Source organism: Triticum dicoccoides, chromosome 3A, assembly GCF_002162155.2.
Source record: "Triticum dicoccoides isolate Atlit2015 ecotype Zavitan chromosome 3A, WEW_v2.0, whole genome shotgun sequence".
In the NCBI taxonomy this organism is placed as follows: Eukaryota; Viridiplantae; Streptophyta; class Magnoliopsida; order Poales; family Poaceae; genus Triticum; species Triticum dicoccoides.
This window is the reverse complement of record NC_041384.1, coordinates 752,932,068-752,959,272: the sequence shown is the minus strand read 5'-3', so window position 1 is coordinate 752,959,272 and position 27,205 is coordinate 752,932,068. Positions and strand designations below refer to the sequence as shown.

Below are 27,205 nucleotides of genomic sequence, written 5' to 3'. Positions count from 1 at the left end.
GCTTAAAAAAGGCTGACCGTCGTCGCTGACGCGTGGGCCCGAGGTCATAAATTAAGCTGACCACACTGGACGCGGGTAGTTGGACGGACGCCAGTTGGGGACGCCGCCATAGTATTAAACTCGGTATCGCTTAATGTCCATTTTAGGAGATCCCTAGTAGAAGAACATTGAGATGCTTGGTTGCAACTGGTCCGTAGGTTGATGGACGTTCAACTATCAGATCAAGCTGATACAATTCGCTGGAAGTTAGCTTCGAGGGGAGCCTTCTCAGTGAATTCTATGTATTTGGACTTAATTGGTATCAGGCCATTGTCGAGGTCATTGCACTTTTGGAAGATTAAGGTTCCACTTCGAATTAAAATCTTTATATGGTTCGTTAACAAAGGAGTTATTCTCACCAAAGATAATCCAAAAAAAAGGAACCGGGTAGGTAATTTTAGATGCTGCTTTTGTGATCAAAATGAATCGATTAAAGACCTCTTTCTCAAATGTCCACTTGCGAAATTATTATGGCAATCGATACATATTGCTTTTAACATACATCCTCCAATGAGCATAAACACGTTATTTGGGACGTGGCGTAATGGAGTGGAGAGTCACATAGCCAAACATATTTGGACAGGGATATGTGCTTTATTTTGGGCTATATGGAATTACTAGGAATGATTTGATTTTTCATGGATCAAACTTCACTAATTTTTTGCAGGTTATTTACAAAGCTACAACTTGGATCCGTATGTAGTCGTTACTCACTCATGTGGACTTCAGAGAGCTTTTGGCCATTGGGTGCAACCGTTAGGAGATGGTAGCACAGGCTATCTTCAATCGATTTGGATGGCGAGCTAATAATAGGCTAGGTATGTAGGCATCATAGTCTATTTCTTATCATCGAATATGGCACTTTTTCCTTTGTGTTCTGTTTTAAGGTCAGACTATGAGCTTTGCAGGACCTTGAGACCTTGTTACGTTTTTATTTAATAATATGGCTGAATCCATCTATTGAAGCAGAGGCCGGAGGTTATCCTCCTTTAAAGAAAAAGGTACCAATGGAGCTGGAGACCGAAGATGTCATTCCCAACCAGTTGAATTTCTTGTGAGGTTCGCCACTTACATGATGCAAGTCTGCATGTTCATTTGTTTCCTCTCTTTTTGCAGAGCAAACCTTTGGAAACACACAAAATCCGCACAGGAAATATGTAACGTGGTTTTGTTAGGAATGGGCATAGACTAATGAACAATAGAAAAAAGGAGTGGGCATAGACTGGCCCTGGACTGACTTGCTGAATTCTTCCTGCGGCACGCAGTACGAGGTCATGGTCATCTTCTTCACATTGTATTGAGCACACCACTGCCAGATCCACAAGGGCATGTACAGACGGTCCTAATCATCAGCTTTCACATGCCATCAAGGAAGACCACATCCCCATCCACACGAATCCTCTTCCAGTCTTCCTTGGGTCAACTGTAAGTTTGTAACCATTGATATATATATATATATATATATATATATATATATATATATATATATATATATATATATATATATATATATGCCAGTAGAAAGGCAGGCATGACAGTTGTACCTAGAAGAGAAGGCACTGCTCTGCCTAGCCAGAATTTCTCTAGGGCAAGGTGTAGTTAGAAGTTACCCGCAAAAAAAAAGGTGTAGTTAGAAGTTAGATCGATCATGGGCATCTTGCCGATGTTGTTCTCTACTAGTGGTTGGGGCGCCATCCGGTGGCGCCTCTTGAGGCGGAATTGTGCGCACTAATCAAGTTGTCGTGTATGTTAACGTGCATGTATGACAATAGACAGGATTGTGCGCTCTAATCGTGTCTACAACAGAGCAGTTAGTTGGTTTCCTAATCTAGGGTTGGTTATGCATATTTAGCTTCTTCAAACCTCTCAATATCCGACGCTTGAATAGGGTGGCTGGTTGGGCCCTGATCTTTAGAAACGACCAATAGTTGTTGATTTCAGATTAACAAGGCAGGAATAGTCACAACGTGAATTTAGAAATGACATGTGACATTCATATAAGAGACCTTCATTGCAGTTATGTTAAAAAAAAGAGACCTCCATTGCAGTCACAACGTGAAGCCGAAACATAATTAGAGGTCTTTTAGTGCCAATCATAACAAGCAAAATGATTTGAGACCTTTGCTCCTACATACCTAAGAACCATATGTAAATAGAAATCATGGGCCATCTCACTGACCAGAGAGGAGCGACAGCCCTACAATAGCCGATAGTACAACAATGCACCCAGGGACAATCTATATAAATTATTACCCAAAGATAGCACAGAGTGACAGGATGCTTTAGGCTTGAGTATACACTCCTAATATGTGTGTGTGCCCATGTGAGAGCAGGTGCAGCATACAATTTCCCTCTGCTAGGGATAAGCTTGTCTTAACTTTCTTAGATTGGTTTGCAGCTTAGATACTTTGGCTTTATAAGCGACTCATTCTCCTCTTTTAGAGATGCCCACATAAGAAGATCAGTTAATGTGTATAAAGCTAGAAACCATGAAATTATTGGAACTGCAAGTAACAAAAAATGAGTTATCAGTATGCTCCTCGCAAAGAAGCATACAAGGCTTATGTCATTAATTTATCTATTTATATTTGTTAATGTTGCCCAATCAGAAAGTCTTACTAAGTTTAAATGATTATGTCCATACTATACTTTGATGCATTCCATCCATTTAAATATATCATTATAAGCAGAATGTAGAAATTGAAATTACCAGAGCATCTATTTTTGCAAATGAGAATTATTGACAACCAGGTCCTTTGTATATCTGAGATTACATTTCTCAATTTAGTCAAAGAGGACATTATCATCTCTAACAGATTCAACCCTATAAATAGAATAACTATTAACTCACAATCTCAACAACCATCAGACATCCAGATAGTATGAAGAAATTTCTGTATCCACGCATGGTGTTGTAATTTCTATGAGAAAGCTTACTTTCAAAGTAGAATTGTTTCCGATTAGTAGTATTTTTTATAAACGAGATAGCTGACAATGAAGTTTAACACATTCCTATATTTTGCATTTTTTTAGGTCCCCAAAATAAACTTGTCCACACAAAGATATGCTACAATATTTGATTATAAAAACTCAATAGAAGTATTAGATATATTTCAAACTGCAAGAGCAGTTAAAAAATTAAAACATATAAATCCGCAAGTGAATTATTATCTATCATGGAAAAAGTGATTTAAGTTTACTCGGAAGTTGAGGTTTCGCCATCCGAGTTGAAACTCCAAGTGTTAACAGGATCATCTGGAAGACTGAACATTTCTCTTCAAAACTCACGTTTGAAGGACATTCACATTCTCTGTAGCGAACTTCATAGTATTTCTGAATAACCTGAAACAAAATCAAGCATTAAATTCCCAGTCAAGAAAGGGTCCTGATATATACAGGGCGGTGCAAATGATTGTGAATTTGTAACACATCAAATCTGTGTGAAAAGGGGAAGATCGTAATTGCAGTTTTGAACTAAAATATTCCTAGTGTGGATGCCGAGGTACCGACAACCATATGACAAAAAAAAGCAGTAGGTCAAGGAAATTATTTTACACTTAGGAGCCCATCAAAACCAGTTGGTAATATGCTAATCAGTTGGTTCATATCCACTCCAAAAGAAACAAGTTTGGTTCACATCCAAGCCTCTGTCTCTCGCCTTCCAGATCAACCCCACCTTGCCATACCACGTAATGCATATGCTTCTTTCTTTTGAAACAAAAGAGTTACTTTTTGGTAAACAAGTACTCCCCCTGCAAACTAATATAAGAGCTTTTAGATCACTATTTTAGTGATCTAGAAGGCCCTATATTAGTTTACAGAGAAGGCCCTATATTAATTGCTTATAATCCAAAATAGGTAGACAAGGAGGACAATATTCATCTAACTAAAATTGATTGACAGTTCATTTAGTAACATATACAGTGGCAACACATGATGAATATGAAATTGTAGCTATGCTAAAAAGAATAATCTAACAGGTAATTAAAATCAAAAGAAATGGTCAAGTGGACTGAAAAACAGCAATTACTACCGAGCTGAAAGGAGCAAAACTAAGCAATGAGCAGTTTCTTATTCTACCATTGAGCTAATCAGGTAAAGATAACCCATTTTCAGCATTTGATATAAAGGGGGATTGGCAAGTATAAACACCAAGTACAGCTATCTAAAAGCAGAGTTTTTGTTTTTCAATGAATTAGCCGGTATATGAAAAAAAATCCCCCAATATGTGATCGTAAATTATTTTAAGAAAAAGAAAAATGAAACAGGGACCTCACCATAACATCTGGGAACAAATAGCAAAATAAAGGTTAAAATAAACTGTGTACTTTAGGGAGGGGGGAGGTGTATCAGCCAGTTATAGTAAACTTAGCAAATCATCTGAAATGACTAATGATTACAAGGAAACAAGCCTACAGACTGACGCAAACCTTTCACAGCTTCCAAGTTCTTGTATGTATAGTCCACAAAGCTAAGGTCTTTAGAATAAGGAATCATCTGCAAAAATGTTTCAAAACAATGACGAAGAGCTTCGGAGTAAATAAAGAAATAATGGCATGTAGTCTGTTACAAAGGTTGAAATGATGCCTATCCATGGACATCTAAATGTGACCACTGATGAAGATGATTCAGAAACTTGAAGTGCAAAACAAAAGGTGTGCAGTTTATTCCTAGGCATGGACATTAAAAAGTAAAAGCAAAAGAACCCACCCCATCCCACATAGATAAATCATGATTGGCTAGATTGGGATGTCCACTGATCGGAGGCGCTAGGACTCGGTAAATATAACCTCCTAGGAGGCATGTACTCTCTTCCACCTTTTCAATGCAATGAAACGCAAAAATCACTTTGCGTTTTCTTGCAAAGGCTAAAACTCCGCCTTCACGAAAAATGTCAGTGGAGGCGTTCCTATGCGGCCCTATCTTGACTCAACACATTTTGCTGTCTTGTTTGATCCATAATCTCAACTCGTGTAACCTTTCTTTGCATGTCTAAGAGAAACACTGATCATGCTAATCGGTGGGACAAAGCTTACCAGGTTGCTACAAGTTTACAACCAATTGGTCATTATTGTATGATTGAGTGCACACATCATTTGGTTGGAACACTTCCCCAAGAAAATTCAAGAGTAAGGTTAGACCTTATCAAGTCAAGAATAAAATGACATCAATATCAACATATTCACTTTGCACCTCAAGGCAATGGGAGAGGTTCACGCAGATCATAATGAAAAGATGTATGAGCAGGACGAAGATACTTGTTTTATAGTCTTGACATATATGAGGATACTCCCTCTGTCCTTTAAAGAGTGTACTTCCAACATTGTTGGAAAGTCAAAAAAAATTATGTTTGACTGTATTTATACAATAATACACCAACATTTATGCCATCAAATTAGTAGAAATACATTCATAATAAAATATATTTTTATCATATACTTATTTGGTTTCAAAAACATTGATATATTTTTGCACAAAATCGGTCAAACTTTGAGATGGTTTGACCCTCCAACAATGTTGGAAGTATACTCTTTGAAGGATGGAGGGAGTATATCATAAGTTACAAATAAAAAGTAGCAATGGACTTATAATATAGTTTCTAGAATAATCTTCAAAGAGAAATAAACTTGGTAGGGTAAACAATGAATTTATGATCTTTAGTCTTTAGCCGACACATCAGTCTTTACAACCTTAAAATATACTGATCTAAAATATTCATAGCTTGAAAGAACAAGTAGATTTCCTATAACAAAATAAATAAAAAATAGTTAGGTGTGGTGACTGGTGAGCGGACAGACACATTAGTGTGGTCAAAAGGAACAACAACATTTTAACATGCCTACAAAAAACAGAAAATACGGGAGGACACTGTAATATCATGCAAAAGAAGAAATCACCTCAGAGACTTCTCCCTTTTTAGGAGAACTGTATCAAACACCTGAGTTGTACAAAAATACGAAATTAGCAACTATCGGTACTTCATTCACATTCAGTTATATGAGTTCCATCATTTACAACCTGCAATATTTAACTCTTGCTAGTCCTTAGAGCTAGAAGTACACATATTAGATTGGGAAGATCACATTCAGTTAGTCCAAATTAATCAATGAACTACTAAACTAAGTTTGCTTGTGTGCACAATAATATGCACCCATCAATGATCTGGCTATGCAAACATCTATAATTTATAATTTTCTAGGATCCTCGGGTCCGAGTATACCTTCACTAAACTGCTGCTCAGGTTGGTCACCTCGGATCACATAAGTGCCTACAACACTTTCAGTAACAGACTTGCTAAAACTTCTTACTACTGGCACGCTTTCATGCAAAGTAGGTTCGATCAAAGAGCATCAAGGGAGGGTGAGTACCTAAAAATTCTGAAGATCTTGAACGTAACCTCCTGCAGGTGGCACGCTGAACGAGAAGGGGGCAAGGCTGCTGGATCAAAATCTCGACGTCCTCCCTCATCTTCTAATCAGACTACTCAACTCATTTTCATATACCTGAATTAAATTTTAGAAAAATGAAATTTCATGACTACATAGATGAGATGGTCTAGAAGTAGGGGAGGGTGTGTACCTACGTCAACAACACAGTAACGTATACGGAGAAAGGTCCGTCGTGCACTTGCCTCAACACGACGATTAATCGGAAGAACCATCCTCCACACCTGGAGCGCTCAGTCCTGTAGGTAGTCTAGTATTTAAAACAACTCCATTCTAACTGCAAGAATACACATTGTCGCTTGTGAGCAGAACCATGGCTCCACATCCATACTGATCGTGTTGACACTTAAATATAAACATGGATAGTCAGAACCATACAAAGTACCCGCAGATGTTGCAGCCTTATTTCCTGCAGTAGTTCAGGCTGCATATCGAGCACTTAAGTACCAATCTGGTCAGCGATTACAGTGGCACACATTGATGATGCTCAGTGTTGGTGATTCACTTCTAGTATATGCACAGAGAAATTAAATCACCTTATAGCATCTAACATGTATTCGTTGTGGTACTGTATCCTCTTATCATCTTTTTTTAGGACCAACCCAGCTACACTTAGATAACATTGGGAGAGCTATTACAATCCTCCATGAGGATCCTTCTTAAAGAAAGTGGAACGTCTCCGATTATAAGATAGTCTCCCTGTCTCCTTGCTTGAGCCGCAAGCTCATGCGCCATTTTGTAGCTGGATCTTCTCACATCTCTGAAGGACACTTCTTTGAACACATTCTCGAAGTGCCAGATGTCCGCTACTCGGGCAAACCGGGCCGATCGGTTGCATGCTCTGTTATTCAGCAATGTGACAATTGATGCACAGTCCGACTCCACACACACTGGACCTCTGTAGTACTTGCTTAACACTGCAAGTCCATGTGCAACAGCAGCAAATTCAGCTTCCTCCGGGTCCTCACAAGCTTGCAAGCGTTGGCCACCTGCCAAAACAACCACACCCTCATTTGTTCTGGCAATAAAACCTGCCGCAGAATCTCTCGTATTGGACAGGAAGGATGTGTCAGTGTTTAATTTCCAAATGCCTTCAGCTGGCGGTTGCCACTTGCTTCTCTCTGTATGTGTTGGCACTGATGATCTTAATTCAGTTTGGTTCACACGTGTCCCATTGCATTCAGTGATCTTACGGATGCTTCCCCCGTACTGCCCCTGGGGCTTCTTTCCATTTTTGATTTCCGCGCATCGCATCTCAACTAAGCTAGCTCCCTGGTGGCCGACCATGTTATCATCTACCTCATATTCAGTGAACTCAGCTCTATCAGGTCTTGTTTCTACTGCATATTTAGTCAAGAAACTCACTGACTGACAAATCTTGAAGACATTTTCCAACCTATCAAGCCTGCCATATATAAGTAGTTAATTATCACTGACAATTTATTTAAGAGCAAAAATCTTATCGGCAGGCAACTGTACAATCTTCAGCGACTTACCATTCTTAGTAATGAACACAGGCAGATTTCCATACTTCTTTTTAACATGTTTCACCAGACTGAACATTCCCTAGGGAACTAACTACTACACAACATTATATGCTAGGAACGACGGGATGCACGTCAGGAAACTTGTCATGAATGATGCTTCAACGGATGCTGCAGTCATCTCAACTGCTCAGTCATGATGAAAAAGCATATGATAATCCCCATAATCCAGTGTCAATATTACTGATTTCTGCATGTCCTATGCAGCTTACAGGCATGGAAAGAAAATAGGAAAAATGATATACTTGCTGCTTCAGGTTTTCTCTAAACTTTTGTTTGCCATCTTATTTAATCACGTGTTCAATTGATAATACACAAATATTTGTCTTATTTCAGGCAGCATTGAGTTGGCTGCACGTGGTTTATGCCTATCAACAAAAGTTAGATCAAATTGAGTGTGTTTGCATACAGATTCTGAATATGCAGAAAGGGTATTACATACTCCCTCCGTTTCTTTTTACTCCGCATATAAGATTTGGTCAAAGTCAAACTACATAAAGTTTGACCAAATTTATATAAAAAAATATGAACATCTACAATACTAAAACTATATAGTATGAAAATACGTTTCATGGTGCATCTGATAATATTGATTTCATATTTTGAATGTTAATAGTTTTTAATATAAAGTTAGTCAAACTCTATAAAGTTTGACTTTAACCAAACCTTATATTCAGACTAAAAAGAAACGGAGGGAGTACTATCCAAGATTTCGCTGTCAAGCTTATTCTTATACTGGTGGCATATACGTCATGAAATAAGAAACCGAACAGTTGGGTGATCCTACATGGTGCGTTACTCCTAAGCAGTACTGACAACTATCCAACGATTGCAGAATAATGAGCTGGAGTGGATAGGATGATGGATAACCTTTGATGCAGAAATACTTGTGCTTACCCTGGCTTTTCTCCACGTATAGGTTAAATTAAATACACAAAACGACAATGATGAAATTAGAAAGATATATTATGAATGTATTAATATTGTCAACAATATCAGGTGCTCATTTCTTTCTCGATTCCATCATATATGATAATGGTCATAGTAGAACAGATCAGAGAAGTTACCTTGGCAGGCAACAAATGGTGATGATGTTGAGCACCTTGGATGGTGGGCATCCTCCTTGAGCAGATGGGATTGAAGCAGCTTCTCCTCTCCATGAAACATGCACAAAAGTAGACGGCACGCATCACATAAGGGTGAAGAAAACCAGATAAGTGGAGGGATTAGTACCTCCTGTCTGCTCGGTCGTCATGGGCAAAGAAGGGCTAGGGTTGGGGATGCTTCACGAACAGGAGAGATGTTCTCCTGCAGCACAGAAGAGAGGGAGCTTTATGAACAACATCAACTCCACATCGGAAACTGAGATAGAGAAGTGATGGAGAGGGCACCTTCTTCATGGCGTTGGCATCAGGGTTAGAGCCGCAACGAGCACCCTCTTCACGCGGCTTGAACCTGCACACCGGGGCGCTCGCGCCGCCTTCGTCGTGGATCCGGACCTGCTGCTCGATCTGGAGCGAGGGGAAGGCGATGAGGTCGTCGGTGATGACGATAAGGGGAGGGGAGGAGAGAAGGGGTGGGGCGCAGGATGTGGGGGAGGGCGCTGGCGGCGGCGGCTATGAGGGAGGGCGCGGGCCGTTGAGTGGTGGTGGCGGCGGACGAGGGAGAGAGGGAGAGGAATCGGGGGATGGGGATTGGGGGAACGTGGGCTAGGGTGGGCGATCCACTTCTGGCTGTTCCTCTCTCCCTTCCCCAGTACGCCACGCGAACCAGAGAAAAAAAGGCTACCGCAAACAGTACTTGTGTCCACGTGGCTGCAACCAGCGCTAGCCCTTGATGCACACCTTATTGTTTGGTACTCGGGTCACTAGGAAAGCCAACAGCTCTGGCATCCGGAGTTGTAACAGGCCAGCAGAGCCCTGAGGGGAACTAGGCGGAACCATCCCGTGCCGGTGCCACGCTCGATGGTTGCCCGACGAGCTGCGACAGTGTGAGCTTCGGCTATCCCTTCGGCATCGGATCCAGGTGCTCCCGTGGACCTGACTTCAACCTCATTTGCAACCACACCACTCAGCCCCCTTACATGACGGCATCACCAAGGTGACCAACTTTGGCCGTCCTCTTTTTACTATGAACTTGATCGAGGCCTCCTTCTTGTATACCATCCCCGTAAAATCTAGTGCCAATATTTACAACTTCTCTCTCAAACCGCTTGGGAGGTCCTTCCATCCTATTAAGCCTGATCTAATCGTCACCGGCTGCGCGCTGGAGGTGTACTCTGTCAAAGAGGATGGCGTCCAGTTCATATGTGGAACTGTGTGCCCGAACCCAGAAATGACAAAGATGGTGGCTATGGACAAATGTAATGGCTTTGGATGCTGCCGTGTACACGTGGAAAGCTATGCCAGCACTTATCAGTTCAAATCTGTCTCTAACCACAACACAAAAAACACCAGCATCAGATCTAACCAGACCTCTCACTTGTGGGATAAAATTAGGGTAAGTGCTCATGTCTTACAGCTCACATGGAAAATTCAGGATCAACCCACCTGTGCTGCGTGTGTCAGCGAGCATGCCGAGTGCAACCACAACGATCCACTAGATGTATACGGTGCACCAACAATAACAAGTGGCTACTACTGCACCTGCCATTTCGGCTATTCAGGCAACCCCTACATTCTACATGGCTGCTCCAGCAATGATAAAGGTAACTTTTATTTTCCTTCCACCTAATGAAGTGACCAGCGCACAGCTGCTGTTAGGCATTTTGGGCATCGTTACATATGCTAACTCTTTACTGATAAATTTAGGGTATAATCCAATTCCGAGCGGGGCTAACTGTACCCGCTGGTGTGGTAACATTAATGTGCAATTCCCATTCGGCTTCGAAAAGGGTTGCTTTGCCAGGGATGAGTTTCACCTCAATTGCACAAATATGACGTCATCAGCTGCCCTGCTCATGCTCATGCAGGAGGAGCAACAGGTCATTGACATAAATGTCAACGAAGGGACCTTCAATGTTACCGTTGCTTCTGATGGGCATGTGAGTCAATCAGATTTAGATTGGGCTCAACAGGCTCAACAGGCTCAACAGATTCATATTTCCGCATATGGGTATATTTTGTTTTATAAATGGGTTGCTGCTCATCTAAGTTGCGTAGAGGCCCAACACAATAGGTCTGGATATGCTTGTGTGAGTACAAACAGCAAGTGTGTGGAAGTAAGGGATAAAGTGATGACTAGTTACCGCTGCAGATGCTTTGATGGCTTCCAAGGAAATCCATACATCCAAAATGCTTGTCAAGGTACTCCCTCCCTCCCTCCCTCTCTCTAGGTTACAAAAGATACAACCCCTATAGTTGCAGAAAATGTATTGTTAGCTATTTCGTATAACTTGCCAAAAGAAAGTTGTACATATGTATTAAACGACATGTTTTATGAAAGTAACTGCATGTTACTATTAGGTAATGATTTTTGCGCCACTTCTAATTTTTTTATCATTCATGTAGGTTTCATTTAATTGGCTGATGTGCTGTTTCATTGTTTTTTGAAGGGATGTTGTGTTCCATGCCACTCCCGATGATTCATGATATAAAAGTATAAGAATTCATGCTGTTTGCGAAAATAGGTTTAACCATCAATATAAAAAATCGAACATGGACAATATCAAATTTCAGATTGTAGATTAGTCATGACAAATATTTTTGTTGTATTTAATTATTTCTGTTAGAAACAACCTACTTTTTCTGAAATGTATATTACAATGTTACTATTGAGACCATGGTGACGTCCTAAATTAAATGTAAATCAGAGGGACGTATATATTTTTCAACGCATCTTATTAAGATTTTGTTAATTTTCAGACATTGATGAATGCCCTCAACCGAACAAATGTAAAGGGATCTGCCATAATACCAAAGGAAGCTTCAGTTGTACTGCCTGTCCTCACAAGACTGAGTATGATCCGTTAAAAATGCAGTGTACTAAGATAAAACAAGAGCCTCTGCTCTTAGGTAAGGCTATATTATTGTTACATTTATGATAGACAGCAAAATACAGCAAACTTAAGAGCTTAATGTCTGCAGGTATAATTATTGGGATGTCCTGTGGTTTTGGCGTTCTACTTCTGAGCTTCAGTGCAGTACTTTTCACTCGTAGGTGGAAAAAGAATGTTCAGAAGCAACTACGGAAGAACTATTTCCGAAAGAACCAAGGTCTTCTCCTAGAAACATTGATATCATCTGATGAAACTGCAAATGACAATACAAAGATTTTCTCATTACAAGAGCTAGAGAAGGCAACAAGCAACTTTGATCCTACACGTATCATCGGACGTGGAGGCCATGGCATGGTTTACAAAGGCATATTGTCTGATCAGCGTGTTGTTGCAGTAAAAAAGTCTAAGGTCATGGAGCAATCTGAGATCAGTCAATTCATCAATGAGGTTGCAGTCCTCACTCAGATAAGGCACCGAAATATTGTGAAGCTCTTTGGATGTTGTCTCGAAACTGAGGTTCCACTGCTGGTGTATGATTATGTATCCAGTGGCTCACTGTCTGAAGTTCTTCATGCAGATGACAGGGATGGTTTTTCTTTGTCTTGGGGTGATTACTTAAGGATTGCCCTGGAAACAGCAGGAGCTCTGTCTTATCTCCACTCTTCAGCTTCAATATCAATTTTCCACCGTGACGTGAAATCCTCAAATATACTATTGGATGTGAACTACACAGCTAAAGTTTCAGATTTTGGTGCGTCCAGATTGGTTCCGATCAATCAAACACACATTGTTACGAATGTGCAAGGTACATTTGGTTACTTAGATCCAGAGTATTTCCATACCAGGCAGCTGAACGGGAAGAGCGACGTCTACAGCTTTGGTGTGGTACTTGTGGAGTTACTTCTCAAAATGAAACCTGTCTTTACAAGTGAATCGGGCACAATCAAGAGCTTGTCAAACTATTTTCTTGAGGAGTTCAATGAGGGAAGAATCACAGTCATTGTTAACTCCCAGGTCCTTGAGGAAGCAACCGAGGAAGAGATCAACAGTATCGCCACTCTTGCAGAGCGGTGCTTGAGGCTGCGTGGTGAAGATAGACCCACAATGAAAGAGGTGGAGACAGAGCTACAGACTCTACGAGCAAATCGTCTGATCTTATGTCAAGTAGATCCAAGAAACGAGGAACAGATGCAACCAAGGTTGCCAACTCGGCCAGGAGACAGCGGAAGGCGATATAGCTTGGAGATGGAGTTCATGTCATCTGCTAGCCTGCCACGCTAGATGAGTCTGTTGAGTTCATAATAATGGATACTTTGTTTTCTCTTTTGTGAACTAATGCTAGGTTTCGTATTACGTGATAATTTGATTGGTATTGTAATAACTGAGTTGTGTCCAGATAATTTCAGGCACTATGATTAAATCAGTTTCAAGTTTGGAATTACAAATGCTAGTTTATACATGTAATCCTTATTTTTATTAGAGAAAAGTATACTTTTCATCTCTCAATTCTTGGCGGAGTCTAGATTTGGTCCCTCAACTCTAAAACCGGACAACTTACACACTTAACTTCTCAAACCGGACAAGATTCATCGCTGGTCACGGTTTTGACCGGTTGGTGGTGTCCCACCCTAGTTTTAACCGTTCCTTGTTTCAAAAAAAATTAGTTTTAACCGTTCCGACTCAAATTTGCCTACCTTTTCCAAGTCCACGTACTGTTTTTAAATTCGGTTACTTTTTCAAATACGTGAACCTTTTTAAATTTTGTGTATTTTTTTAAATCGGCGTACTTTTTTTCCAAGTTCAGGTATTTTTTTCAAAAATGCATATGTTTTTTAAAGTTCACTTAGTTTTTTAAGTTTTAATTTTTTTAAATTTATGCACCTTTCATATTCGAGTACATTTTTCTGAAAGAGTTCATGAATTTGAAAATTTTATGCGGACTTGAAAAAAGTATGCGGATATGGACTTCTTTTGCGCAAAATATGTGGATTTCAAAAATTATTTCAACTTGAAACAAGTATGTGAATTTCATACAAAGTTCATGGATTATAAAAGCAACACGGGTTTGAAAGAAAAATGGACTTTGAAAAGCATGTGGATTTGAAATAAGTATGCGAATTTCAGAAACAATTCATGGCTTTGAAAAACACTTGGATCTGATAAATTTACACAAATTTGGGAAAAATACGGGGATTTGGAAAAAATATGTAAATGTTAAAAATCACGGATTTGAAAAAAGTACGCGAATTTCAGAATAGTTCGCTGATTTGAAAAAAATTATGTTTATTTTTAAAAAAATACGCGACCTTGAAAAACTATGCAGAGTTGAAAAGTGTATGTGAATTTCAAAAAGTTCACGGATATAAAAAAATTGCAGGAATATGAGTGAGCACCGGTCAAAACCGGGGTGAGTCAACACCAAAAACCAGTCAAAACCGAGTCCAGGGACAAACCTTGTCCGGTTTCGGTAGTTGGGGGTGCAAGTTGTCCGGTTTTAAAGTTGAGGGACCAAATCTAGACTTCACCAAGAGTTGAGAGACGAAAAGTATACTTTTCTCTTTTTATTACACTGAGATGTGGAGTGCACTGGCTTATGTGTTGTCGCGATCAGATGTGGTACATTTTGTTGATGAGCATAATCAAACAACAATATTTTTGGGTTACACCTTGCTAAACAAAACTGACCGATCTATCAGGACAAAAAGAAGAAACATACTCAGCAAGATGCTCTCTTGTATCCTATCCCTGTTAGGCCTCATCGATCTTCTTCATTTTCCACCGCCGCCATCAGCTGCTCCCCATGCGTGCGTGGGCAGGACTTCGCCGCCAGCTTCCTTGCGTGCTCTCACCAGGCTTCCACGTCCTCAGGGACATGCCCGTCCCTCTGTAGGTAAGATCGAACAGCAAAAAAGACTCCCGTGGAAGGTCTGGACCTATTAAGCGATCGTGCCGAGCTGAATACGACATGGGCTCATTATATAAGTATATATGTAGTATTTTAATATCCATCGTGCACGTTCATAAACACATTAATCTCGTACGGGTACTTCACACATATATATATATATATATGACAAATTTTATCTACAAGCAATGGTAGTTACCTCCTAATTATCCATCGTCGATGTGCAACAGGACAGATCGGGTTTGCGGGCGCGCATGAATCTGTTATTCGCATGCAACCTAGTTTTTTAATTAAATAATCCGGCCGATTTACCAGCTAGTTTAAACAACCCACTTGATTGTCGCTGCATGCATGCCTGTTGCATGCGCTAGTCCGTTCGATCCATAGTAATATCATTTTTTTTATAGAATCTATAGAGTAGTATGTTGACACCTTAACTGGATCAGCACGTCTTGGAATTATGTGTATATCTACTAGCTTAGAGTGCTGTTGGCCGGCCATGGTACGTACCGAAATATGGATGTTTGATAGAGAATTTTCAAGTTATTAGTTAAAGGGATTAATGAAGAGATGAGTATATTCATCTAATCTCAGGAGTATATGAATCTAAAAAGGAGTATATCACAAAAAAGGAAGTTGAAAAGGGAGTATTTTTCATACTATCATACTCCCTTAGTTTCATATAGTATGTAGTATATCACATCACGCAAAACATGTATGCAGTATAGCACTGAACAGTTTTTTCTAGAAATGTAGTATCGAGTATATATGAACTAAGGTAGTATGGAGTTCATATAGTATGTAGTATATCACTGACAATTTTTCTAGAAAGGTAGTATATGACCGAAATGGAGTATGAAGTATCTTTTTTTAATAGTGCGAAGTATATTTCTAGAAAGGTAGTATGTCGACAAAAATAAGAGAGTTTTTCTTTTAATTAAGTTGCAAAAATATAAAACTATAGGATTAACATACTCCCTCTGTCTCAAAAAAACGTCTCAATCTTAGTACAACTTTGTACTATAGTACAAAGTTGAGACACTTATTTTGGGACGGAAGGAGTAGTATATTTTATCATTCATGTGTACACATCATGTATATGTATATACCTCAACTTGAAGTATGTTGTCCTAAAAGAATACTCCGAACACCATTCTAGTGACCATACAGGGTACTATCATCATAGGCTACAATCAGTACATTTTACTAACATGAACGATAGTGGAGTCCAATTATCGATTGTATCTATACAATCCTGGCCGCCGGCCTGCTGATATACACAAGGCAAAACGAACTAGTTCTACTAAGGACAAGCCATGGAGATTTAGAACGTGCAAAACATCTAGCTAGATACTCATGATATGTATGCATGTCTTGTAGCCATTGTTGCCGCTGGATTATGGGGTAGCAGATCAGGTATGTATCTGGTGTTGATGAAGGCGGCGTATATTTCAGTGATCTCTGACACCTTGCGCATTCAGACGGCCACGGCGGATTACACAGCTTGGTTCCTTAGGAGTGAGTCGATGCAGCTAGCGTTGTGCTGCAAACACGGAGCCAATACTGGATTTGAGGGACGTTGTCGGCGTCGGCGTCGGCCATGCTGGCAGGCCGGATGGCGGGGTGCATATCGGATAGCTGAAAAATCCACCAGCCAATAAAATACGTAAGTGGCTTGCTAGTGCTTCCGGAACATTAATGGAGATAAAAGGAGACGATCAAGCATGAAGATTATACATGAAACGATGGAAATCACAAACGAAAAAAGAATCTCATGGGATGCATGGATGGAAATTGCAGGGCCATACGGAATACCTTATTTGTTGTTGATAATTGCCCCAGATCCCATTATTTTGGTGCAGATGTGATTTGGAGAGAGAGAGAGAGAGAGAGAGAGAGAGAGAGAGAGAGAGATCTTTGGATGGCATCGATCGAAAGGCTGCGCCATAAAAATCGGAACGTCCGGCCAACAACAAATCGGGTTCAAGATTAATTACATTTTACTGTGCCCGATCCGTTTAGGAATGCACGAATCTAAAAGAATCTAACGGCAATAGAGATGGAGGTAATTACCATCTAGTGGTAGGATGTATTTTTCCTATATATATAGTGTTACTATTCATCACCCAGGGTGCAGAATAAATTATTCTTCATGTGAGGTAATCTTACAACATTTCATAAATAAATTACATTTAAAATACAAATAGTTATATTCATATTGGATTTACTGCATAAAATTTGGCATAACAAAAAAAATATAGGTCAAAAATTGTATTTTATGTACATTTTACACTATGTTTTTTCATTTGTAATTTTACGTAACATAAAAAAATTACGACGATTATAATTTTTCTTACGTTCTCTTTTTATGTCTAAATAAGACAAAATTTACGGAATGTAAAATTACGGTGCATAGATATTAAAATAGAGATGGGTAAAAAATAACTATTTTTCACCCAGGGTGACGAGCGCGCAAAATCCTAATCATGCGCTCCGGCCGCTACGCCCACTGTGGGTGCCGTTCGGTCGATCAAGTGTTTGCTACTGATGGTAAAACCAGTTGTAAAAAGAAGTAATGCAATTTAATCGGTTACTAGATGTCGTGGACAACTCCTTCGCCTCGCAAGGCCACCCTATTAGTCTTGGTAAAAGATGCAGAAAATATAGTAACGTAAATAGTTGTGTTACCGTCAGTCACACACCACCGTACGCCCGGCAAAAAAGTAACCATTTTTTCTTTCTTGTGTGTGCTCGTAAAATACTAAGACACATAGTAATGCTCCACGTCTTTTTTTTTGCTTGGTCAACCTGCAAAGTGATTAAACATTTTACGACTGAAAATCTTTTCTTTGCTGGTGACTCGAAATCAACATGAGATTTGATAGTAACTCACCCCATGTTTTATAGTAAAGGTGATAGACTCTTTTACTACTTTTTGTGTTGCGATTTGATGGTAATCCACTTAATGTCGAGTAGTGAACCCAATGGATTCTTTTACCACACACCACTACATAGAGGAGATGTACACGGATGGAGTTAGTTGGCGTTGATATTTTGATGGTAACACATTTAGTATTCATTAGTAAAACTGATAAGTTCTTTTACCACCCACTAATACAGGAGGGGACGTAAGGGTGGATTTAATTGATTACTAGAACTGCCACAGGGTGTTACCACACTACTAAAAGTGGACACAACTTGGGTAGATAAGGCTACGTTGCTTGGGATGAATGGATAAATTACTAGAATTACCATTTAATATTACTGTATAATTTAAAATGGACTTAATAGATTTATCAAAAACCACGCTGCTCCAAGAAAATAAATGATTTACTAGAACTACCACTTGGTGTTACCATCCACTCAGAAGTGAACACAGCATGAGTGAACTACTAGAGCGACCACTTTGGATTACCACACATCGTTCCCTAATTAAGATGGGCATAGTAAACAATTGCACATGGCCATTTTTCCGTGAATGCATGTGGCCAACGTAAAAACACGTACGTGGATTACCATTGTTACCATCAAATTAGAAGTGCGGCTGTAGTAAAGTGGTTAACATTTTTACTATATATTACTCCTATTTTACGGTCAAGTGGGAAGCAACTGCACTAAGCATGCGCAAGTTGGCTTTGTTTACTGGGACATCAACCGTGCGTCGTGGCCGGAGCGCAGAATAAGCAATTTGCGCTCAGGCTTAGTTTAGCGTCCATATATATAAATAGTAAAATAAACAGGGTTTTTTGACGGAGCTACGGCGGCCTGATAATAAACAGGTTTTGAGGAAGATATACGGAGATATTCGCTGCACACACTGTCCTCCTCCTGGCCCACTCATCTCATGCTCTCGTGCCAACCCCCAGCAACCAACCACAACATCATCATTAACCGGTGAACCACATGCGTGCAGATTTTGTTGACTCCAGAGTTTTGAATGATGCAACACATCTAATATTCAGTTTGTCCCAAGTTTTTGAAATGCTATATTATTGAACTTTAAAAATATCCTTCACAAGTTTATTTTTTTGTACCAGTTTTAAGACTATAATATCATTTTAACTTTAAAAATAATTTATGTTTAATGCATTTAAATAATTTCCAAGATTTAGTAAATGTGAAATCAAATATATTTCAATGAAGTTATGTGCCTTTTATAAACTAAGAATCTCGTCATGGGATAATTAAAGTAAAATCCGGATTTCATGATTGTTAAGATTTCAAATAAAAAAAGAATGAGAATGCCAATATTGTAATTCTTGGAAAATCCATGGTACAAATTACGTGAAATTATGTCGTTCTATTTTTTATTTCTAGTGAAAACGCGAGAACCCAATGATATAATCCTACAAAGTTTACTTATACTAATCTCAGGACTTCTTTTGCTATAAAAGATTATTTTAGTATTGACGTTGCCTGCTGATTTATCGGTGCAGCTGTATGTAGCCGTTTATCTTCATGGTCCAACAAAGATAAATTAACACTAATTACATTGCATACTGTCGTTTGGTTTCATTTATTAAACCGTGGCATACCTGTGAGCTCCAACACATTCATTACGTAGTAACTACCTGAGATCCTTTATTTGCCAACACACATGAATTAATCATGCGTGGACACAAAGTCAATGCATATTTACTTCCAGCATAGCATTGGCAATTCAAAAATCATGTCCTGCGTTGTACCCATTAACTAACTTTTACTTCTCTACAAATGTATTGGTTCAATAGGGAAACAAAAATTGACTTCAATCCGCATCCCAATGGACATCGATTGTGGTTCAGATTACAGGGAGGTGTGTCTCCATGTGCTCCTCGTCCGCGTCCGTAAAAGTCACTACTACTTTTGTGGTTGAATTGCTCATTCCTACAAAACTGTGGATACTAAACCAAGAAAACAACATGATGCACAAATTTCCATGAATATCTATTGCAAGTGATACTATTTTTCCATGCACATGATAACTATTTTATGCAGACTACAGATAGAACCAATTAAAAAAAATACAAGATGCACTTTGTTGCGAGTTTTCTGTTTGAGTTGGTGCAAGTTGAGTTGAGTGTTGTTATTTCAATACCAAGTATATGCATGTGATGCAATATTATTGTTGAACCTGGGACATGCAAGATATATGAGATAACGATTCGACAAACCTTTGATTAACCTCGCTAAGTAATACTCTAGAATTGCTATCTCAGAAAGTGATTTAAGGCCAAACTCTTCATCAATATTATATACATTGGTAATTATTCATTTTTTTCTTACACCTAAAATAATCATGCACTCCAGATATTTCTTTGACTTTAAGAAGGAAAAAGGTTGTTCAACAAAATAGACCGAGAAGCAGACGCACAAGAAGAAACTACAGAAGCAGAAGCAGCGTAACCCGCAGTATGGGTTTTAATCAACACTCGGCCCGTAGATTGGACTAAATGACGAGGGCCCAACCCAATGCGTCTACTCTCTTCTTCCTCTCAACTCAAAAAACAAAACAAAAAATCTCTCTTCTTCCTCTATCACGGCGGTCCGCCCACCGTCTTGCTCCGCCACCATCCCCGGGCCCGCCTCGCCACCTCCACCGCTGCCCAACCCCATCCAACCTAGCTTATATTCGTCGCCTGACGCCGCCGTGCCTTGGTTTCTCCTCCTACCCCTAAAATCCCTCCATTCTATTTCTACCATGGCTCCTGATAACGCACCGTGCACAGCAGCTCGTCGTCCATGGCGGAATCTGCTCTCTTCTCCACCGCCATCTCCCATTTCTTTCCTTTGGATACGCCAGCTGAAAGATTGAGCGGTGTCCAAGCAACCTCAGGCATTGGTTCTACTCTGTTTTTTCCGTCTTCTGAAAGATTGATTTCTGATTGATTCCGTGTCTGTAGTTTATCAGCAGTGTTCACAATTTTCACTCGGTGCTCTTCTAGGTTGCAGCTTAATTAAGGAAACAACAGCTGAATGGGGATGGAGTTCAGTTACTGTTACTAGGTGCCAGTTGGAAGGACCGAAGATTCTTCACCAGGTGGGGACTGAAAATTGCTTAGCCGGCTTCCATTGTTGACGAGCAGGATGGCATTCACAACAGGTTGCATGGTACGATTCCGCGTCCCCCATTTACATACTGTAATTTCCTCTCAATGTTGGCATGAACTTTCTTGTGTAGAGCAAACCTTTGGGAGCCCACAGAACGCACAAGTGAACTGTGTAACGTGGTTTGTCAGGAACAGACTTAGACTAGCCCCTTTAGTGGACTGACCTGCTGAGGTCATGGTCATGGTCTTCTCCTTCACATCCCATCAGGTACACCACTGCCACATCCACATCCACATGGGCAGCATTATCATCTGCTTTCACATGCCATCCAAGCACACAACATCCACATCCACATTCACACGAATCCTCTTCCGGTCATCCTTGGGTCAACTGTAAGTTTGTAACCATTGCTATATATATGCAGTAAAGGATACCTAGAAGAGAAGGCACCGCTGCCTGACCTGAATTTTTCTAGTGCAGGGTGTAGTGTAGAACTCTAGATTGATCATGGGCATCTTCCCGTTGATGCTCTCTCTATTGGTGCTTGGGTCACTGGGAAAGCCAACAACTCTGGCAGCCGGAGTTGCAACAGTCCAGCAGAACCCTAAGGGGAACTGGGGGCAACCATCCCGTGCCGGTGGCACGCTCCATGGCTGCCCGACGAGCTGCGGTACTGTGAGCTTCGGCTATCCCTTCGGCATCGGATCCAGGTGCTCCCGTGGACCTGACTTCAACCTCATTTGCAACAACACCACTCAGCCCCCCAGGCTCTTCTTGTACGACGGCATCACCGAGGTGACCAACTTTGACGACGATGCTCTTATCAAGGTCTCCTTTTCGCATACCATCACCCCGAAATCTGGTGTGAGTGTCTACTATTTCTCTTTGGAACCACCTGGGACGTCCTTCGATATTGATTCCTTTGCTCTAGCCTTCATTGGTTGCGGCCTAGAGGTGTACTCTGTGGAAGGGAATGACACCAATTCAATATGCACAACAACGTGCTCAGACCAAGAAATCACAGAGATGGAGGCTATGCACAACTGTAATGGAATTGGATGCTGTGACTATAGTCAGGCAAGCTATCCCAGCAGTTATCTGTTCAAATTGGTCTACCACCACAACACAAAAAACGTCAGCACGATCTCCAACCAGGCCTCCCAATTGTGGGATAAAATCAGCATAAGTGCTGATGGCTCACAGCTCTCATGGCAATTAGGGGATCAACCCACATGTGTTGCCTGTGTCAGCCAGCATGCCAAGTGCGATTACAGGTATGATTATGCATTAAAAAGTACGCCAATAAGTGGGTACACCTGCAGGTGCAACGATGGCTATTCAGGCAACCCCTACATTCCACATGGCTGCTCCAGCGATGAGAAAGGTAACTTTCTTTGTCCTAATGAAGGGAACAACATACAGCTGCTATTACGAGTTACCGCTGCAGATGCTTTGATGGCTTCCAAGGAAATCCATACATCCAAAATGGTTGTCAAGGTACTCCCACTCTCTAGGCTACAAATGGTACAACCCCTATAGCTGCAGAAAAATGTATTGTTAGCTATTTCTTATAACTCTCCAAAAGAAAGTCGTACCTATGTATTAAAAGGCATGTTTTATTAAAGTAGCTGCATGTTAATTACTATCGTACATTGATATTTGCACCACTTCTAGTTTGTTTATCATTCATTTATGTTTCATTTAATTGGCTGATCTGCTCCATGTTACTCCCTATCATTCATGATATAAGCAGCTTCAGAATTAGTGTCATTCAAAAGAAATAGGTTTGACCATCAATATAGAAAAAATTACAAACATGGGGAATTGATATAGTAGATTAATAATGACATATATTTTCATTATATATAATTATTTATGTTTGAAACAATTTTTTTAAATGTATATCACAAGGTTACCATGGTAACCATGCTGATGTCCTACAGTACTAATTGTGAATCAAAGGGAGTACATATTTTGTCAACGCATCTCATAAGATTCTGTTAATTTCAGACATTGATGAGTGCCTTCATCCGAACAAATGTAAAGGGGTCTGTCATAATACCGAAGGAAGTTTCAGTTGTACTGGATGTCCTCGCAAGACTGAGTACGATCCATCAAAGATGAAATGTACTGTGACAAAACAACAGCATCTACTCTTAGGTACGACTATATTATTGTTAAATTCATCATAAACAAGATAGAACAGTAAACTTAAAAGAGCTTGCCTGCAGGTATAATTATTGGGCTGTCCTGTGGTATCGGCGTTCTACTCTTGAGCTCCAGTGCAGTATTTCTCATCCGTAGATGGAGAAGAAAGAGAAAATATTCAAAGGCAACTACGGAAGAAGTATTTCCGAAAGAACCAAGGTCTTCTCCTAGAAACATTGATATCATCTGATGAAACTGCAACTGAGAACACAAAGATTTTCTCATTACAAGAGCTAGAGAAGGCAACGAACAACTTTGATCCTATACGTATCATTGGACGTGGGGGTCATGGCATGGTTTACAAAGGCATATTGTCTGATCAGCGTGTTGTTGCAGTAAAAAAGTCTAAGGTCATTGAGCAGTCTGAGATCAGTCAATTCATCAATGAGGTTGCAGTGCTCACTCAGATAAACCACAGAAATATTGTGAAGCTCTTTGGATGTTGTCTCGAAACCGAGGTTCCACTGCTAGTGTATGATTATGTATCTAGTGGTTCACTATCTGAAGTTCTTCATGCAGATACAAGAAATGATTTTTCTTTGTCTTGGCGTGATTGCTTAAGGATTGCCCTGGAAACAGCAGGAGCTCTATCTTATCTCCATTCTTCAGCTTCAATATCAATCTTCCATCGTGACGTGAAATCCTCCAATATACTCTTGGATGGGAATTACACAGCTAAAGTGTCAGATTTTGGTGCATCCAGATTGGTTCCGATCGATCAAACGCACATTGTCACGAATGTGCAGGGTACATTTGGGTACTTAGACCCAGAGTATTTCCATACCAGGCAGCTGAATGGGAAGAGCGACATGTACAGTTTTGGTGTGGTACTGGCGGAGTTGCTTCTCAGAATGAAGCCTGTTTTCACAAATGAATCAGGCACAATCACGAGCTTGTCAAACTATTTTCTCCAAGAGTTCAACGAGGGAAGAATCACAAGTATTGCTAATTCCCAGATCATCGAAGAAGCAACCGAGGAAGAAATCAACACTGTCGCCTCTCTTGCAGAGCGGTGCTTGAGGCTACATGGCGATGAAAGACCCACCATGAAACAGGTGGAGACGGAACTGCGGACTCTATGGACAAAACGGATGAACTCATCTCAGGCAGATCCAAGGAATGAAGAACTGATGCAACCAGGGTCGTCAACTAGAAGGACTAGATCTGCTCTGCAATCGTCTGTCCGGTCAGGAGGTAGCCAACGACGCTATAGCTTGGAGGCAGAGTTCTTGTCATCTGCTAGCTTACCACGTTAGATGAGGCTATTGAGCTTATAATATTGGATAATTGTTTCCCTCTTTTATGAACTGTTGCCACAACTTGTATTGCAGGCTAGTTGGTCTAGTTAGGTTGGTATTGTAATAAGCCATGATTTCAGGCATCATGATTGTATCAGTTCCTCAGTTGGAATTATGCTTGCTGATATATGTAGACTGAATGTTGTTACCCTGAGATGATTAGAAGAGATGTAGTGGTTTATATTAGCAATGATTTTGGCACTCATGCTGTCTTGCCGTTGCCACCGTTAGTAAATTGCTGTCTTTTCTCGGCGCTTCTTTTAATACAAATATATGGTTCAAGTTTTTCCTATCGGCGCAAATATGACAGGCATTTGGATACATGTTCGGGAAACAGAAGGAGAATGCACTATATATCCAGCTCTAAAATTCGTTGGGGTCCACGCACCGCTGCTGTCCTTCTTCAACTTGTACCTCCACTGTCAGACAGCAAAGGCGTCTGAAGAATTGAATGTGTATTTTGTTTGCTGAAATCGAGGATGTCGAAACAATCTCAGGCATTGGGTTCTCTCCCATGAACCACAAACCAAATGATACGATGTGACTTGTTCATTGCTATCATGACAGTAAATTCATGCCAAGCTTAGATGGAGAACTGCACAACTGAAAGCCCTTGCCATGCAAATTGGTGGTAACATTTGAGCAGAGAAGCCAACGCTACCGCATAAAAATGTCAGTCTGCACAGAAACGCACCGGCAGGTGGGCATCGTTTGAATGCGGAACGGTACTGCGCAACCGATTGTGGATGCCGCTCTCATCAACCCGGCAGCCATCTGATAATATTCAGTCCTGCATAGGGGAAGATAAGCTAACTGACAGCCACTAACAGTAACTGAACTCCTCCCCAATTTTAGCAACCGAGAGCAGACGGAACACGGAAGTAAAAATTCAGACCGCTGGAGACTGATTCGAGACTGGTTGAAATCAAAATTAACAAGAAACGCACCTGTAGACGGATTGATTAGGCAAAAAGTGGATTCATTACCAGAACTGAAGAACACCACCTCGAAGAAATTGGCGCTCTCGCTCGCTCGCTTCTCTCTATCACGCCACCGGGAGCGTGGGGAGGCGGCTCCTTTTTATCAGCGACAGTGTGTACTGTTGGCGCGAATAAGCCATGCCCAACGGTGGTGACCGGCGAGACGGCGTCCAGGTTGTGGCGACGAGCGGGCGTGCTCACCATCGGGAGACCGGAGGGCCAGGGAGGCTCCTTGAACTACGTTTCTGTTAGCTAGTAGGTTGTTTGCATGGATAAGTTAGTTGGTCGCATGAGTTGTGCAGCCACTGGCCATGCATGTCCTGCTGGAGAGATTCTAGGAGATGGAGTTAGTGCGTGCGTGGTGACTTAGTTAGCGGGTGAGCCGGCTGTGTACGTGCTAGTGGTGGCCGGTGTGGTGGCCGGGTCTTGGCTGTGCGTGTGTGTGCAGTCGGGTATAAAAAGGCCCCCTGATGTACTGTTTGCGGTGCGCGGGTATGAGCCGAGCCTAGGAGCCAGAAATGAGGTAGTCTCCGCCGGGACCGTGGTATGCGCCCGATCGGCTGTGAGAGAGCTCCTCTGGATAGGCTGCGGTGTGTTGCCGCGCCCGGGTATGTGCCTAGTAAAGTGGGGCCGTTCGTGCAGCGGAGGCGTTTGTGCGCCGGAAAAATTATGTGCTCCATCTTCCATCTTCGTTTGTGCGAGTGAGAGAAAGAGAGCGGCAACAACATGTACTGTGTCTGCGGGGAGAGGCGGCGGGCGGAGAGGGGCGGGGGCGACTGGGTCTTAGGTCCGGTGCATATGGCGAGACTGGCGCCGGCAGCAGGGGAGCAAGACGGCGGACGGAGGCGCCGCCCGATTGGACCGCCGTGGTGACGGCCGAACCCCATAATGCGGCCCATTCTCGAACGCTCTTCTCCTGCTCCGTCCAGTGTAACTTCACTTCCTGTAAAAAAAATTGTCTCAAAAAGAAAACTTCCCGTAATTATTTTTTGTTTACCCTCTAAGCTGGCGAACGTTCACTCAGAAGGATGGAAATTGCAAACATTTTTATGGCAATTTAGTTGTAGGGGCGGCAATTTCTTCGGACTAGCATGACAACTTCACGGTAGAGAAGTCATTTAAAAAGAAAACTGTCATCATTTGATCTCGGTTAAATGTTTATGAGTGTGTTCGCTAGCAGTTACTTTCAAGTGAACGTTTGCCAGTTAGCATTACCTTTTTTTAGCTGCCATGCCCTTCTAAAGCTGTGATCATCAAAGAAAAAACAAACACAAACAAAAGATGACTATTTGAAGCAATTTTTTTGACAAACATATTACAACCACAAACTCTCACAAAACGCGTACATATACTTATCCCTATAAATGCATGCACGCACACCCTATCCACCTCACTATCGCCCCCCATTGAAATAATATTTCATCTTTACTAGACACCAAAGCATCAAACCTAGGTGTTGATCCCTGGAGGATTGGTGGTGACACTACCCTCCTAACCATCCAATCACATGGTGGTTCATTTTTTATCACAAACCAAAAGAAACAAAGATTCAAAAAGAAAACATCAATCAACAACATATTTCACGAGGTGTAACTCCAGCCTCAACACCAAAAAATTCCAAAAATAAAAACCATTACCCACAATTTTGACACTCCCCTAGAATACTAGATAAGAGGGTCTTTTTTTCAAAAGGCCAAAGGCCATATGTTAGGTAATACAAGCCCTTCCAAAAACACTCTTACATACGTCGAAAATATT

General features: G+C 40.9%; 1 long non-coding RNA gene and 2 pseudogenes across 7 annotated transcripts; 2 read left to right on the top strand and 1 right to left on the bottom strand.

Annotated features, from left to right (window-relative positions):
* Nucleotides 1–13,307, top strand: part of LOC119270707 — a 63,632-nt pseudogene extending 50,325 nt beyond the window's left edge.
* Nucleotides 2,097–9,725, bottom strand: LOC119270708. Of its 7 annotated transcripts, none has more exons than XR_005134284.1 (8): nt 9,421–9,723; nt 9,097–9,337; nt 6,864–7,890; nt 6,619–6,762; nt 6,408–6,542; nt 4,470–4,536; nt 3,240–3,381; nt 2,097–2,543 (listed from the first exon to the last, which is right to left on the bottom strand). It is a non-coding gene; the product is annotated as an uncharacterized LOC119270708 (long non-coding RNA). The 7 variants fall into 7 exon arrangements; XR_005134287.1 differs by lacking the exon at nt 2,097–2,543 and adding an exon at nt 7,982–8,155 and having other exon boundaries at nt 3,120–3,381; nt 9,421–9,725; XR_005134282.1 differs by lacking the exon at nt 2,097–2,543 and adding an exon at nt 5,937–5,977 and having other exon boundaries at nt 3,120–3,381.
* Nucleotides 13,308–21,468: 8,161 nt separating the features above from the next.
* LOC119273666 lies at nt 21,469–24,425 on the top strand (annotated as a pseudogene).
* Nucleotides 24,426–27,205: the final 2,780 nt, after the last annotated feature.